Source organism: Rhipicephalus microplus, chromosome 6, assembly GCF_043290135.1.
Source record: "Rhipicephalus microplus isolate Deutch F79 chromosome 6, USDA_Rmic, whole genome shotgun sequence".
NCBI classification, from domain to species: Eukaryota; Metazoa; Arthropoda; class Arachnida; order Ixodida; family Ixodidae; genus Rhipicephalus; species Rhipicephalus microplus.
Genome location: NC_134705.1, coordinates 200,536,165 through 200,550,302, shown reverse-complemented (window position 1 = coordinate 200,550,302; position 14,138 = coordinate 200,536,165). Strand labels below are relative to the sequence as shown.

Here is a 14,138-nt window from a genome sequence, read left to right as displayed (position 1 = left end):
GATACAGCTCTTTAGTTTGCTCTATGTCTGTTTCTTCTACTGCTCTATTTTCATACTATTCTTCTGTTTTCGTTCATTGATCCCGCTGTCATGTACCTGGGCCCTTAGGCATGTTCAAGTGTTTATTTTTAACCGCTTATCGCGTGAGGGACCCCCAACTTTTTGAAAAAAATTATGGAAATAAAGATTGATTGTTTGATTATTTGATTGATTGATTGAGAGTGTCATTGGTTGCACCATCGGAGAATTTGACTTTTACGGAACGTTTCGTCTCATACGGCACGTGCGACAGTTGAATAAATGAGCTCATTTGCGAGAAACCTGAGAGAGATGAAAAAAAAGCCACTTGAATTTGTTCAAAGCCATGATTTTTTTGTAAGTTGTGGTAATCGTCACACACACACACACACACACACACACACACACACACACACACACACACATATATATATATATATATATATATATATATATATATATATATATATATATATATATATATATATATATATATATATATATATATATATATATATATATATAATAAAACGTGCACTTCGGTTTCACACACACGTGATTTTTGTTTTTATCAATGGTTCTAATGAGTAAAGTCTCACAAATGTTTCATCAATGGGAAAAAAATACGGTGCAGTAAACATACAGCGTGATTCGCCCTGTTAAACTTGCAATTCGGCTTGGCATCAGAGATGAGGAATTCTTCCTGATTTTTCTTGATATATTTTCGGCAGCAGGAACTCTCTTATGCGTCTTATTTATTATAATCTTATTTGTCTACTTATACTTGCGAGGTAACGAAATGTCAGAACAGCCATCAAGTAATATTTTTTTCTTGCTTAGCCCATGTTACTCATGCACAGGCATGATACTTTTCCCGTTCCTTTTTTTTAAGCGTGTAGCATTTTAGCAGCTTGGCTGTCTGTCCACTGTCTCAAGGTCACGCAGGGGTCAATCCAGGCCTAAGAAGGCAATGCCGAAAACCAGTGCAAGACAGTCAATCTATAAAGTAATGTATAAACTACAAAAATAACCAAGAATCATTTGCCGTAGTATACCTGAAATCGCGGACAACGCTTCTAATAAATATAATAATTGTTGGGGTTCCACATTTTAAAATAACGATACGATTATGGGGGACAACGTAGGGGAGGGCTCTGGAAATTTCGACAACCTGGGGTTCTTTAATGGGCACCTAAATATAAGTACAAGGGAGTCATTTATTTGCTTCTCTATATCGAAAGAAAAAATACGCACGATCAGAAAGCAAAAATAAAAAGTGACCTGCGTGCTCCGCTGCAAATGTCGTAGAAAGTCAAGCAACCATTTATGTATGTTTTCCTTTGCCTCAGACAACGCCTCATTTATGTTGAATCGGCCGCATCTGGCTGGCATTGATATAATAGAGGAGGTGCTGCATTAGAGTTACTATATATGCTACCTTTTACCTATAGATAGCATATACAGTAACTCTACGCTGCGTGAGGTATGGACGCCATCTGGCAGTGCCGTCGGAAAACATAAGCTTGGGCAGAATCCAGGGCCAGTGCCAGATGGCAGCACCATACCGTCGGCAGAGTGCTTTTTTGGGCATACGTCGCATTTCCCGCGCAGCGTAACACTATAGGGTATTTAGAATTAAGCATACCTGTTATAATCTTGTAAAGGAACACACCACTTGATACTTTCGTATTGATTTTGACCTCAGATAAGCGTAACATTTGCTTTTTGATCGACAATGTTTACAAGTATTAACGCAGCCACCATATTCAAGATGGCTTAAACAGCAAGGGCTTAAACATTGGCCGGATGGCTGAATCGTGGGACAGACACACACACAAATAGACAGATCAAAATGTCTGCGTTCAAGTATTCCAAAAAAAGGCTATCGTATTTAGAGCGCGTGTGAGACAATCGGCCTCTACCCGCACCACCACCCCTGCAAGCGCGCGATTGTCAAAGGAGTCGTTGGGCTGCCCGTCCGAAGGCTACACAAGAATGAAATTAGGTCAATCGTAGAATTTAGAACTATATACTCCAAGACCTACATTAACCACAGAATTATCGCTATACATCCTTAAAGCTAAACGTTTTGATGCTTGATTATACCAGATAACTTATCGCACCACTGATTAGCGGGAGCACCTGACCACTGGTGTCGTTGGTGATAATCGCTACGCCAAGTGGTGCAGAAGATACTTACACTATTCCGCCACCCTAAATGTTGGGATGGTAGGTAAAATGTTAGTGATAGTCCTCCAATACTTAATATAGTCTTCCAATACTTAATATTGGAGGACTATACTTAAGTGATAGTCCTCCAATACCGCGCGACTCCGTACCCCAGAACGTCGGTGTTGAAGCTCGTGAACAATAGCTGTGAACGCAGAACATCGCCAGTGATCTCGTCGAGTGCGAGATCTCGCTGCGATGCGCGCGTATTTCATCTCCGTCTTCTCTCCCACCGCGCGCGTTGGTCGTGCTCGTCGTGTACCGACGTCGTTCACGTCGGTGCCGTCAACGAAATGCGATCAAGGCCCCTCCCATGCGGCCCGTCGAGACGAGGAAGAGGAGGAGGTTCGCGCCGGTCGCGGCTTCATCTTTCTCCGCCCACCGCGGCGGCGGGCGGCCTTCCTGAGGTGGAGCCACCGGCGCAGGCGCACATGCGGCCGCTCTCTCCTCGCACTCCGTCGCGCCGGACGTCACGGCTCCCATGAGCAGCGGCGCGCAACAACTATGGCGGATTCCATCGGCGGCCCCGTCGCTCGCCGAGCACTCTGACGAGGTAAACCACCTCCCCACCTCCTCTGCTTGTTTTGTGTTTTGCACGTTCGCGCCCGAGGTTATGCAACCGCCGCTGCACGACCCGGGGCCCGTGCCCCGTCTCGCGTCGTTCAGCGCGCGCTCATCCCGCGCATGCGCCGGTGCTTGCTGCTGCGGGAGCAACACGTGTCCCTGGCTCGTCGACGGGCCGTGTTTTTCTTCGGCGTGCGCTTCGAAGGCTCTCGCGGAAAACACGCTCGTCCGCTGCGACCGCAGGCTGACTGGCGAGCCGTGTGCGTTTCTTTCACTTCCGATTGTTCTGTTGAGGCGTTGGCGTCTGTCGCGCACTCCTGTTGCGACGGTCACGTTGCCTCGTCCGGACGTCGCGCGGTTTCGGGACCTCACCAGGACGTTCCACGGCTGTCCTTTCTTCCATTGGACCGAAGGTGTCCGCGAAGTAGCTGAACAGTTCGATCCGTGCCGCCGCCTGGTCCTAGCCCGAAAGATGGGCCTACGAGTCAAGTGTTTCGGTTTTGACGTTCGGCCGAGTTTGGGAGAGGGGGTCGATGGTGGTATACGGGGGAGAGGGAGTTCGTCTGCACGATCCCTCCTCGGCGCGTGCTTGGTATAATCACGTTTCGTGGCTTCTCGTCGTCCCCCATTGATTGCTCGGATCGGTGGCTCACGCGCGGATCGTCTCTGGGCGATCCGCCCTTTTCTGCTTTGTAATTATTTGATCATCCCCACGATAAGAGCGCCGCCGCGACGTGACTGGCGAGGTCTTGAACGCCTCGTGCGTATATGCGCACTTCCCGCCCAGCAGCTTCTGTGTGACGCGTCGGAGATATGATATAGCCACTGTTCAGTTACACGTTTAGTGTGTGTGTACGTGTGTGTCCTACCGGACTGAGTATATAGGGTATTTCTTGATTGATTGAAATGTGGGGTTTAACGTCCCAAAACCACCATACGATTATGAGAGACGCCGTAGTGGAGGGCTCCGGAAATTTTCGACCACCGGGGGTTCTTTAACGTGCACGCAAATCTGAGCACACGGGCCCACAGCATTTCCGCCTCCATTGGAAATGCAGCCGCCGCAGCCGGGATTTGATCCCGCGACCTGCGGGTTAGCAGCCGAGTACCTTAGTCACTAGACCACCGCGGCGGGATAAAGGGTATTTGCTGCCCTAATACTGTGGTGGGTGGAAGCGTAGGCAGAAGTTTTTTTTTTTTTTTTTTTTTTTTTCGGGGGATGGGGGCGGGAGCACTTCCTTGATATCGTCATTTCTCGCTGTGCCACACCGAAAAAAAAAAAAATGGCGTAGGGGGGACCACAGGCCTGTTGCGGCGCCGTCTGGCTACGCCTCTGGTGAAGGGTCGAGATAGATGTTAATTATTCCAGCCCATCAGCGTATCGATATAATAGTTAATTATTTCAGCCGATTTGTCTAACCTCTGCGTTGTTAATGAAGCTGGTCTTACAGTTGGACGAGATCGTACAGATCTTTTCGTGACAAACCTATAATCGGCGTACGGCCACCTCCGTTATTATAGTGACATATGATCATTTGTGTTGCCTTTGCTCGATCTGTCTTCTTCTTAATGCGCTGTCTCGCACTTCGGAGTAAATTATGTTCCCTCAAATGATTAGTGTTTCTTCTTTGAGTTGCTCTGTAGGCCCTTAGTTTCTTGTATAGACCAATTTCTTTTCTTACTCGCATCGTCCATATTAATACCCGCTCTATTTCTTATCCACAGTCTACCCGTACGTTAATGTCGCTGATGTGTACTTGCGACATTGGATGACGCAACTTTTGCCTTTTTGTAATATACGCATTCATCCATTCACTTCGACCGTTGCACGATGGCGATAAAACCGCGAGAACATCCCGAAAGTAAATTTTGTGAAGATTTGGGGGCTAGCCGGCTGACGCATGACGGCTGTGTCAGGGTCGCTCCTTTCGCACGTGTAGTTTTGGGTGATAACAGTGAAAGCAGCGAATCAACAAACAGACAGAAATTATATTCTTAAAGCTCCTTATCAGGTGCTATTTCTTGCTTCGCGCTGCGATACACAACGGTAGCATGCTTCGTGTAACGCTGACTATAATAACATTAATAATTGCGGTTTAACCCTAATTATTATTATTATAGTCCGAATTATATACAAGCCAGCGCCGTACATTGACATAATTGGGAAGGGGGGAAGTCGGTCCCATACATTGACATGCTAGGGAGGCGGCAGCTATGCAACGAACCTCTGCCCCCCACAACCCGCATGCTTATGTACTCTGTGGTTAATGCATTCTACATTTTAGTGCGTATAGTTAGCCGCATTCGCAGCAGGTTCTCGCCATGCATGTACGTAATAGTGGGGTTTTACTGAAGCGAGCTTTGAATATGTCTGTGTGTGCACTGCTATGAACTTCATGCTACAGCTATAGCTTGGTGATGCAATATCCTTCACTATCTTATATCATCGCTTCTCTGCGTAATCTTACATTTGTTTATTTTGTGGGCTTGCTGCTTCTGTATAAATGATTGTGTAAGCTGAGGGAACCCTAAACTAAAATAAGGCTAAACTTTCTTCCTCTGTGCATTATGAAAAGGCCCGTGCCTGCTCCAAACACTGACGTAGCTGCTCCAAAAGCAGATTTTGCCTGCTCCAATGGCTGCCCCGAAATGTTGGTAGGCATTCCCACACCTGCACAGGCTTCTGTCCTAATTTCGTGGCATGGCTGTGAAAGCTCAGCGCGTGTAACTTCGGTGTGACCATGCTCTGTATGAAATGGCATGACGTGGCTCTCATTGTTTCCTCCGTTTTTGTTTATTCCCTGTACAGTATTTATATATATAGGAATTATTGCCATCTCATTTTTTTTTATTTCTGAACCGCTGCGTCAAGCTAATAGTATACGGAGCTACAGGGGAACGTGTCTTGTACGGATGTGCGTATTGGGAAACGGTTATAGTCTTGTCAACATTTCGTAATTTGCCGTATCACGCTTGAAAAGTTTTTTTATTTTTCAGTGTGCTATCATTTTTGTTGGGAAGTATTGGATACAGAACGCCTTCTATCATGCATATTGCTGCAAAAAATTGACTTGTATCTGTGCATTTAAGATTATCCTTGTAATGCGTGCCCAAGTGCTCTAAAAAGAGTAGCTTCCCTTTTAGTGCATGTAGTCTCGATAAGGTTGCGATACGAGTAATACCGTTAACTTTCTACGGAGTCCTGTCTATTACCTCTTGTCTCGATATGCCTGCGCACGGCTGCAAACGCAAATAAAGAAGCGAGAAGAAAAAAAGACACTGGTGTCTCTGCAAAGGCAGCTACACGCAGCATAAATTATACCTTCGGCTGATTTACTTGGTCCTATATACCGTGACTGAAATGTAAATTAGGTTACCGTGAACGCACTTAGTGCTATCACTTTCCCATGTCTTTTAATAGACTGCCTGTCCGCATGAAAGGTCCGCATATAGAGAGACATATAGAGAGGCTTTACGCAAACCTCTACAAGCACGCAGTACAAGAATATAGTGGCGTATGTTCACAGGTGTTGCTTATGCTGTTGTTTTTATCTCTGTATACGTTCTGGGGTGTGTATTCAATTTACTTCACTTTATGTTCTTACAGCTGCTTGTGTGTCTATTTGTGTGGCTGCTGAATGTGGCGCAATTACCTCCTCGTGTAACTCTCTTTATGTAATGTTTACTACAGGTAATCTCTACACTATAAATGGTGCAAAACAACGGGCACAAAAAACAGCGAACAAGACCAGGGCTGACTATACCAACAGGCGCGTGTTTTGTTGTTGTTGCACAAGTATACATATATAGAATGGTAAATTATTTGTTGTGTTGCACTGTTTCTGGTCACAGTTCGCATACATAACTATACATGTCACTTGGTCGGCGTCATACGTGACAATATATATATATATATATATATATATATATATATATATATATATATATATATATATGTGTGTGTGTGTGTGTGTGTGTGTGTGTGTGTGTGTGTGTGTGTGCTTGCATGCGTATGTTCATGGTTTTTAGACCCAGTGATCAATAAATAACACGACTTGCAGAAGCTGGTACAAATGAAAAAAAAAATGTCTGATGTTTGGACTGGGGACTGGCCTTTTTTGAGAGCCCAATTGACAGATACAGTCGCTGAATTTATTCATGTTCGCTCTGAGAACCAGGGGGGTATAGAAAGAGTACAATTGCAACAACAAGAAAATGGCCGCTGCAGCAACAAAAAGAAAGAAGAAAAAGCATGCTGTTTTGCAGCAAGAGGGGGAGGGGGAAGTAAAACAGCACGAGAAGCAAAAAAATATAGATAACTCCGAATTCAGAGTAAGGGAAAAAAGGCGGTGGGAACGTGCTTGTACAGTGTTAAGAGAAACGACAAACAAACCGATGAGTTGCGGTTGTTTGGAAACGAACAGTCCCCGTAAATAAAGCATGTGACGCAAAGCGAATCTTAATATGATAAGTGATATGGCATGTTTAATGTCCGATTCACAAACTTCACGCGTGACGTCATACCACCGCCATACAGTCATTTTATTTATTTATTTGTCTATTCATTTTTTTAACTTACTGCAGGGTCAGAGACAGTCATGAACAGAAATGACTGGCAACTGCATTTTAGTATAGCGAATGATTGTACGGCAGTACGATTCACAACTTTATTAGCTAACTTCTTCAAGTGCGAGAATACTGAGAAAAAAAGTGAATATTTATGTGCTGAAGTGACTTGAAGATTGTCTGATCGTTATACTGAGATCAATTCGGGATGATGGCGATGATGGTGCAAATACCGACACTTTACAATTTTAAAGTTATTGTGGTACGATTTAAAGCTTCAAAAATATTCTTCGTTATGGAAGTAATTGAATGCTTGCTTCCGCTAACAGCTGAGTGATACTGGATTGTCTAGAATAAACAGAGTATATATGCATTGATAGTCTTTGTATGTGCTCAATGTTATCAATGGGGTGCTTTAGTCAAGAGCGCAATATTAAATCGGTATACTGTAAAGATGGCCTTGATTGAGTGATAGATAAGTGGTGTTTAAAGTCCCAAAACCACCATATGATTATGAGAGACGCCGTAGTGGAGGGCTCCTGAAATTTCGATAAAGATGGCAACGAGTGTTTTATTGGCACTCAATTTGCGATAGTGTCGCGTAGCTCGCCTCGTATTTAAATTAAATGCAAAGTTCAGCCTGCCGTTGTAAAAGCCTCACTATTTTATTACGCTTGGTGGTTGGCGGGTCTCACTGGCGCCATGCCGCTTCGCGGTTTTCAGTCCATGTTTTAGCATCACGGCTCTGCCATAGTCAGGGTAGAAAAAGACGTGATGCTCTTCCAGTGACGTCATACATGACGTTTCAGTTTGGATCACGTTATCTCCAATGGTTGATGTGCAAAGAAGCTCCATCGAAACGCCGCAGGCAGGTTGGCACCCCATTCAGAAGTATGTCCAGCGAAGCGGTCGCCGACTTTTGTATCAGTGTTGAAAACCAGCTGGCACTGAAGCCATGGAAGGTATAGGGAACGCAGAAGTGTATTGTTGTGATTGTTGTGTACACGTGACGATGTAGTGAAGTGAATGAAAAGGCAACTTGTCGCTGGTATAGGGACCGAACCTGCGACTTTGATTGGTGAGAGCATCTGGTGCGTTGTCCGAAGGTCGCAGGTTCGATTCTTGCCAGCGACACCGAACTATATCGCAGTTACTGCAGTACAATAAAAACAATATAAAAACAGTACAATCAACGTATACTTTATATTTTCGTTGGATTCATTTCCTGTCGATTTTGTCGAAACAACTGTGTCAAAACAAACGAATCCTCGACAAGTCCTTCCGTTCATTATCGTTTACGTAAGTTCTTCACTCAATGTAGTTTGAGTGACACATCATGTGAAACTTATGGACGTTACCCTAACCTTTATCTCCTTTTCGTTCTCTCGCAGGTGAGTACTTAATCTTCCGCAGCGCGGTGACCCGTATAGCAAGTTGAGCACATTGCGACACGTCATAGATTGTGCGTGCGCCGCCATGTGCTGACATCCCTCTTGGACCTGCCGATGATTGGATAATTCTGTTTATTTTTTTACTCTACTTTTGTTCGTCCCGTTCCACGGTAAGTGCAGCAGCGCATCGATTGCACCAAAGCTTCAGCCATATAACTGTTCCGTATTCCTTTCCTGCCTGCATATCACGTGATACGTCGGTATTTATAACACGTTCAGTGTAAGATGTTGCACTCGCGATGTTCTGTGCAATGAAAGAACTGCAGTGCATGACACTCATGATAATGCCCACACTTACAGTTCTGGTTGTCGATGTTACCACGATATGTGGCTCTGGTACGATAGCAGTGACATATGATAGCCGTTTTTTTACGTTATCATGCCAGTGCCGTCTATGCGCTCTGTGAGGCGGATGATAAGATGCACGGTACAGTGATAAGCAACTATCACAACAAAGTGTACACTGCATGGGTAATCATGTCAGCCAAAGATGCGATTGCAGTTATCACCTGCATGTAGCCATGCATCTTAGAGAGTATAAACAGTATGGAGTACAAACTGTATGGTAATATTAAATTATAATATAAGATGAAGCCCGAGCGCTTTGCCGTTCCCGCTTACCAATGATAAGATTCACTGAGTAGTATTGAAAACTGGGCAAGTTGGTAACCATTCATTGTTCGAGGTAAACAGCGCGAAAAATGAAGACAGAGAAATAGGAAGACACAAGACACAGTTGAAAGTCAGCGCTCGTCTTGTGTCTTCCTATTTTTCTGTCTTCGTTTTTCGCGCTGTTTACCTCGAACAATAAGATTCACGATGTAGCCCCGCCGCGGCGATCTAGTGGCTGAGGTACTCGGCTGCTGACCGGCAGGTCGCGGGATCGAAACCCGGCTGTTGCTGCTGTATTTTCTATGGAGGCGGAAATGCTGTAGGCCCGTGTGCTCAGATTTGGGTACACGTTAAAGAACTCCGGATGGTCGAAAATTTGGGAGCCCTGCACTACGGCGTCTCATATAATCATACGGTTGTTTTGGGACATTAAACCCCACATATCTATAAATCAAGGTTCACATTGTGTAAATGTCACGACATGATATGCCGATAAGCCGTAAAGGCTTATATTGCCCGATACCGTCGCAGGATACCATCAAGTGCGCTCCGAGATTCTGCTTGTGTTCTCAGTTACTTCAATCAAAACATGTGATTCTTTTCGTCATTCAGGAATGAGAGATAAAAAAATGGTGGTCATTGTGTTAAAAGGTAACAGGCAGGGGCGTAGCCAGAGGGTGGCACACTAGAATCGTGCCCCCCCCCCCTCCCCGATATATAGAGAGCGGAAAATGACCATTTTAAGGGAATTCCATCCCCGAAATAATGGAGCTGCTCCCCCCCCCCCCCCCCACACAAAAAATCTGGGTATGGCACTGGTAACAGGTGCCGTGTTACCGTGTAACGAATCAGTAAATAAACTCTAAATGTATACCCCAGGTGATCGAAATTTCCGGAGCCCTCCCACTACGGCCTCTCTTATAATCATATGGTGGTTTTGGGACGTTAAACCCCAGATATCAATCATCAACTCTAAATGTATTTTACGAGCTCGTGGCGCCACGGGTTCTCATGACGTGTGCTTCGGTTCATAATCATGAATGCATTGCACTGTCAAAGAGCCTATAACATTGTCAAAAAAAAAACATGTTACTGTTGATCCGAGGGTCGTGCGTACGATGCCGGCTGCGGCTGTTCCATTTTGGTGGAGCTGAAATGGTAGAAGCGCATGTGCTGTGGGATGTCAATGCACAATAATGAACGCCAGATTTGGTCAAAATTTTCGAGGGCCTTCACTACGGCGTCACTCATTGCCATATGGTGGTTTTGGATCGTTGAACCCCAGAACTATAATGCTTACCAAATTTTACATCCACCAGCACTGCAATGGTTTCTTGGGTATATTTATACTACTATTACTTTTTTTTAAATAACCAATTGAGTCACAGTTCAGTGTTGAATTACCTTACTGAACGGTCGATACTTGCCCTTGTGACATAACAACATACAAATCGTAACATCATTTAAAGGAATTCAAGTTCTGCGGCCATAAAGCCACCACGAAAATATTTTCCAACCGACTCGGGTGTTACATCTAAGCAGGCTGTCGCATCGTTCAGCGCCGTGCGCACAACCTGGCATCGACAGGAAGACACTACGAATGATGCCCGAGTGCGTGCACAGCCGGGCGAGGGCCGACCTTCGGATTCTCTGCATCGGTCATCAATATCCGTTCCGAGAGCAGGGCAGTAAAAAAAAAGCCGTCTACCCACACGAGACGGTCATCCGATGGGATTTGGCAATTCTTCGAAGCTTAAAACGGCGCCGTATAGACTGCAGTGGTCCCATCTGGCTATTTCTCTCTATTGTCTTAAGACGCCGTCCCTCGGCGCTGCGCTCGGAAACGTGTTCCTCGACTTTTAACCGCGCTTATTGATCGCGTTGTTTCACCTACTTTTGTCGCTAACAACTGAAATTGTGCAGGGCGGACAACACCATATAATATTGGGGAGTAAGAGACATATTTGTCGAGTTGGTGCGTTTTAATCGCAAGAACATCAAACAGCGCTTAACACTCGCACGGCTATCTTGATTCTCGACTGACCTTGTTTCTATGGCTATATTATCTTGATTCCCCTGAAAAAAAAAAAAAAGAGGGAATGGACAAAAGAAACAACAAGTTCGCGGAACAAATCTTGGAATGTTGAGGCCTTGCATAGTTAGACCCTCCGTAATATAAGCGTTTTTTTTTTATATTTTTGAAACAGAGGGAGGCGTCGGTCTGTTCAAACTAAACGTTTATGGCGTGTCAGCTTCTGGCACGAAAGCCTGGTTTACAATGAATGCGTCACCAGAAATTGTTTGTTTATATCGGTTTCACTAATTGCTGCAACGAATGTGCGTAGACGGGGTTCAGATTTTCGTCGTTACGATTTACTGCGTTAGAAATGGTCAGCATAAGCGATTACAGCCGACGAAGTGAAAAAACAGCGCGTAACACAGGACACAGGACAGAGAAGAGACGGACGAGGCGCTGTCCAGCCGAAGTGCTGTCGTTTTTTCTTCTTGCGATGATTCCTGTGTTATTTAAATAAAAATAGTGGTCAATCGTAACGGCGTGTTTTGCGAAACTGTTGTCGTGAACGCTCTTATTTTATTTTGATGCAACAGGTTATTTAGAAACGATTCTACGTAGAGGCGACATCAAGGTGTCTGACAGCGCTGGCACTACTTGTTGGCTGCGCATACAACTGGTGGCACACAAAACATGCAAACCTATATATATATATATATATATATATATATATATATATATATATATATATATATATATATATATATATATATATATATCTCGAGAAAATGCACTAGCTGAGTTCTGTACAACTTTCGACGTTATTTTCCTTCGTCCTCACCGTTTCCAGGATACGCAGAAATCTCTAAATCCGGATTCCGTCGCCTTTCACCGCTTGCGTCTACTTTTCGTGTCTTCTTGTTTTTTTCGGCATAATATTCGCATTGCCCCGGGTCCCATTCATGGCCTGCGCGGACTTGCGTGTTCCATGTATCCGCGAAGCGCTGCTTGGCACCGAAAACCTGCGCCGAGGACATTCCTCGTCTGCGCGGAGCAGCGCGATGGTTATCGCCTTCCGAAGCCAGTCGTCGCGAAAGGAAGCTCCTCGTAAACAACCCGAGGAATCGGACCGGCCGTGCTGCTGCTGCTGCTCTACTATATATACACTTAGAATTCCCTCGCTAGCACACACATACACAACGGTATTACTAGCATACCACCCTGCTGTGCGCGTGGCTCCCACATGTGGGGTGCTGGGTTGTGCACATAACTATATATGTGTATTGTACCGGTGCACATCAGCGCCAGCTCTGTGCCACTGAGAAGAAAAGACGACGACGTTACACTATATATATATATACTCGCTGAATCGGTACCTTCGAAGCTTCTGGCTTTTACTCACTGGCTCTGCGCTTCAGCGTATAGTATATCCCCCCCCCCCTTTTTCCCCCTCACCATTTTTGGTTCTGTCGGCCCGGAATTGTGCGCAGTATAGTTATAGGCATTTTAGAAATCGGAGGAGGTGCATAATGGGGCAGGACACGAACAAGGGCTGCAGATATGTTATTGACATCAAGGGAAAGAAATGTACCTGGAGAAAGGTACCTGGAGTGGCACCGTAATGCGTAGAACAGGCAACCGGTGGACAGCACCAGATTTTGGTTACCAAGGAAGGGGAAGCGCAGTCGAGGGAGGCGGATTGTTGGATGGACAAAGTTTATCGTGGTCCTCCGGAACGCGTTTTAGCACGTTGCGGACTGCTCTCACGTGGAAACGGAGAGACCAAGTCTCAGTGCTTAGTCACGGGCCTGTAGGACTTGCGCTGATGGAGGGAGGAAATTAGGAAGTTCGCCGAAATACAGGGGAATCATCTCGCAAAGAATGGAGTGAACTGGATGAAGTTGGGAGAGGCCTTCGTTCTGCGGTGGACTGAAACGGGCCGCTATTGATAATGATGAATCGCAGGTATCGGGTGCCGTGGCTTATCGGCTGCCGCAAGCTTCGAATTGTGGTGTACAGTCGTGAGAACTCTCAGTACGCGCCTCACGCTTTTAGGGACGCCTTCATGTGTTGTACAACACGAAGCTGTGAACATGCGCAGTTAGTTCATGGCTTGGTCGTTTTACTACATATTGCGCACCACGTCGTTGGTAGTGTACTGGTATCTTATGGCAGTGGCATCTTATACCTAAATGAAACTCATTAGCAAACTTGCAACTAAATGAACACACACTGCCTTCTAATTACGTTCTACGATAGCATTTTTAACGGTCTTGATACACTTGCATGTTAGCAGTGTCCTTCACTTTGTTTCACGATTACAATTCTTTTCTACACATTCGGAATCTGTCTCAAATCGCACTGGGAATCTTGTCTCGCACCACTTCGGGCTTTATCATATGCATCTGTTATAGCATGTTGCGTGGCTAGGTAGAATTTTCCAGTTAGTTATTTAAAAAATGTTTCCCGCCTCCAACATAACTACATTTATGGCTGTCTACATGAAAGCGCTATTTAAAGACAGCCGGAAATCGCAAAAAATTTCACACGACTCGTCATTTGCAGCCTTACTTTATTAGCAACTTCGCTCGCCACGTCAACTGACTCAGTATACATCTAATTGCTTTTTATTACTATTCCGTTAGTACGCTTGTGTTTCTGCTATCACGTGGTTCTGGCTGTAA

At 45.1% G+C, this 14,138-nt stretch overlaps 1 protein-coding gene across 5 annotated transcripts in view; it reads left to right on the top strand.

The window, feature by feature from the left end:
• The window catches only part of trh (PAS domain-containing protein trachealess), a 410,303-nt gene that overhangs the window by 229,778 nt on the left and 166,387 nt on the right, over positions 1-14,138 (top strand). The window contains exon 1 of one of the 5 annotated variants that reach the window (XM_075867574.1): positions 2,678-2,800. The exons of 3 other annotated variants lie outside the window; for them this stretch is intronic. The gene's annotated coding sequence lies outside the window, so the exon portion shown is untranslated. Of the gene's footprint in view, positions 1-2,677; positions 2,801-14,138 lie in introns of those variants that run through there. One more of the 5 variants, XM_075867573.1, reaches the window with a different exon arrangement.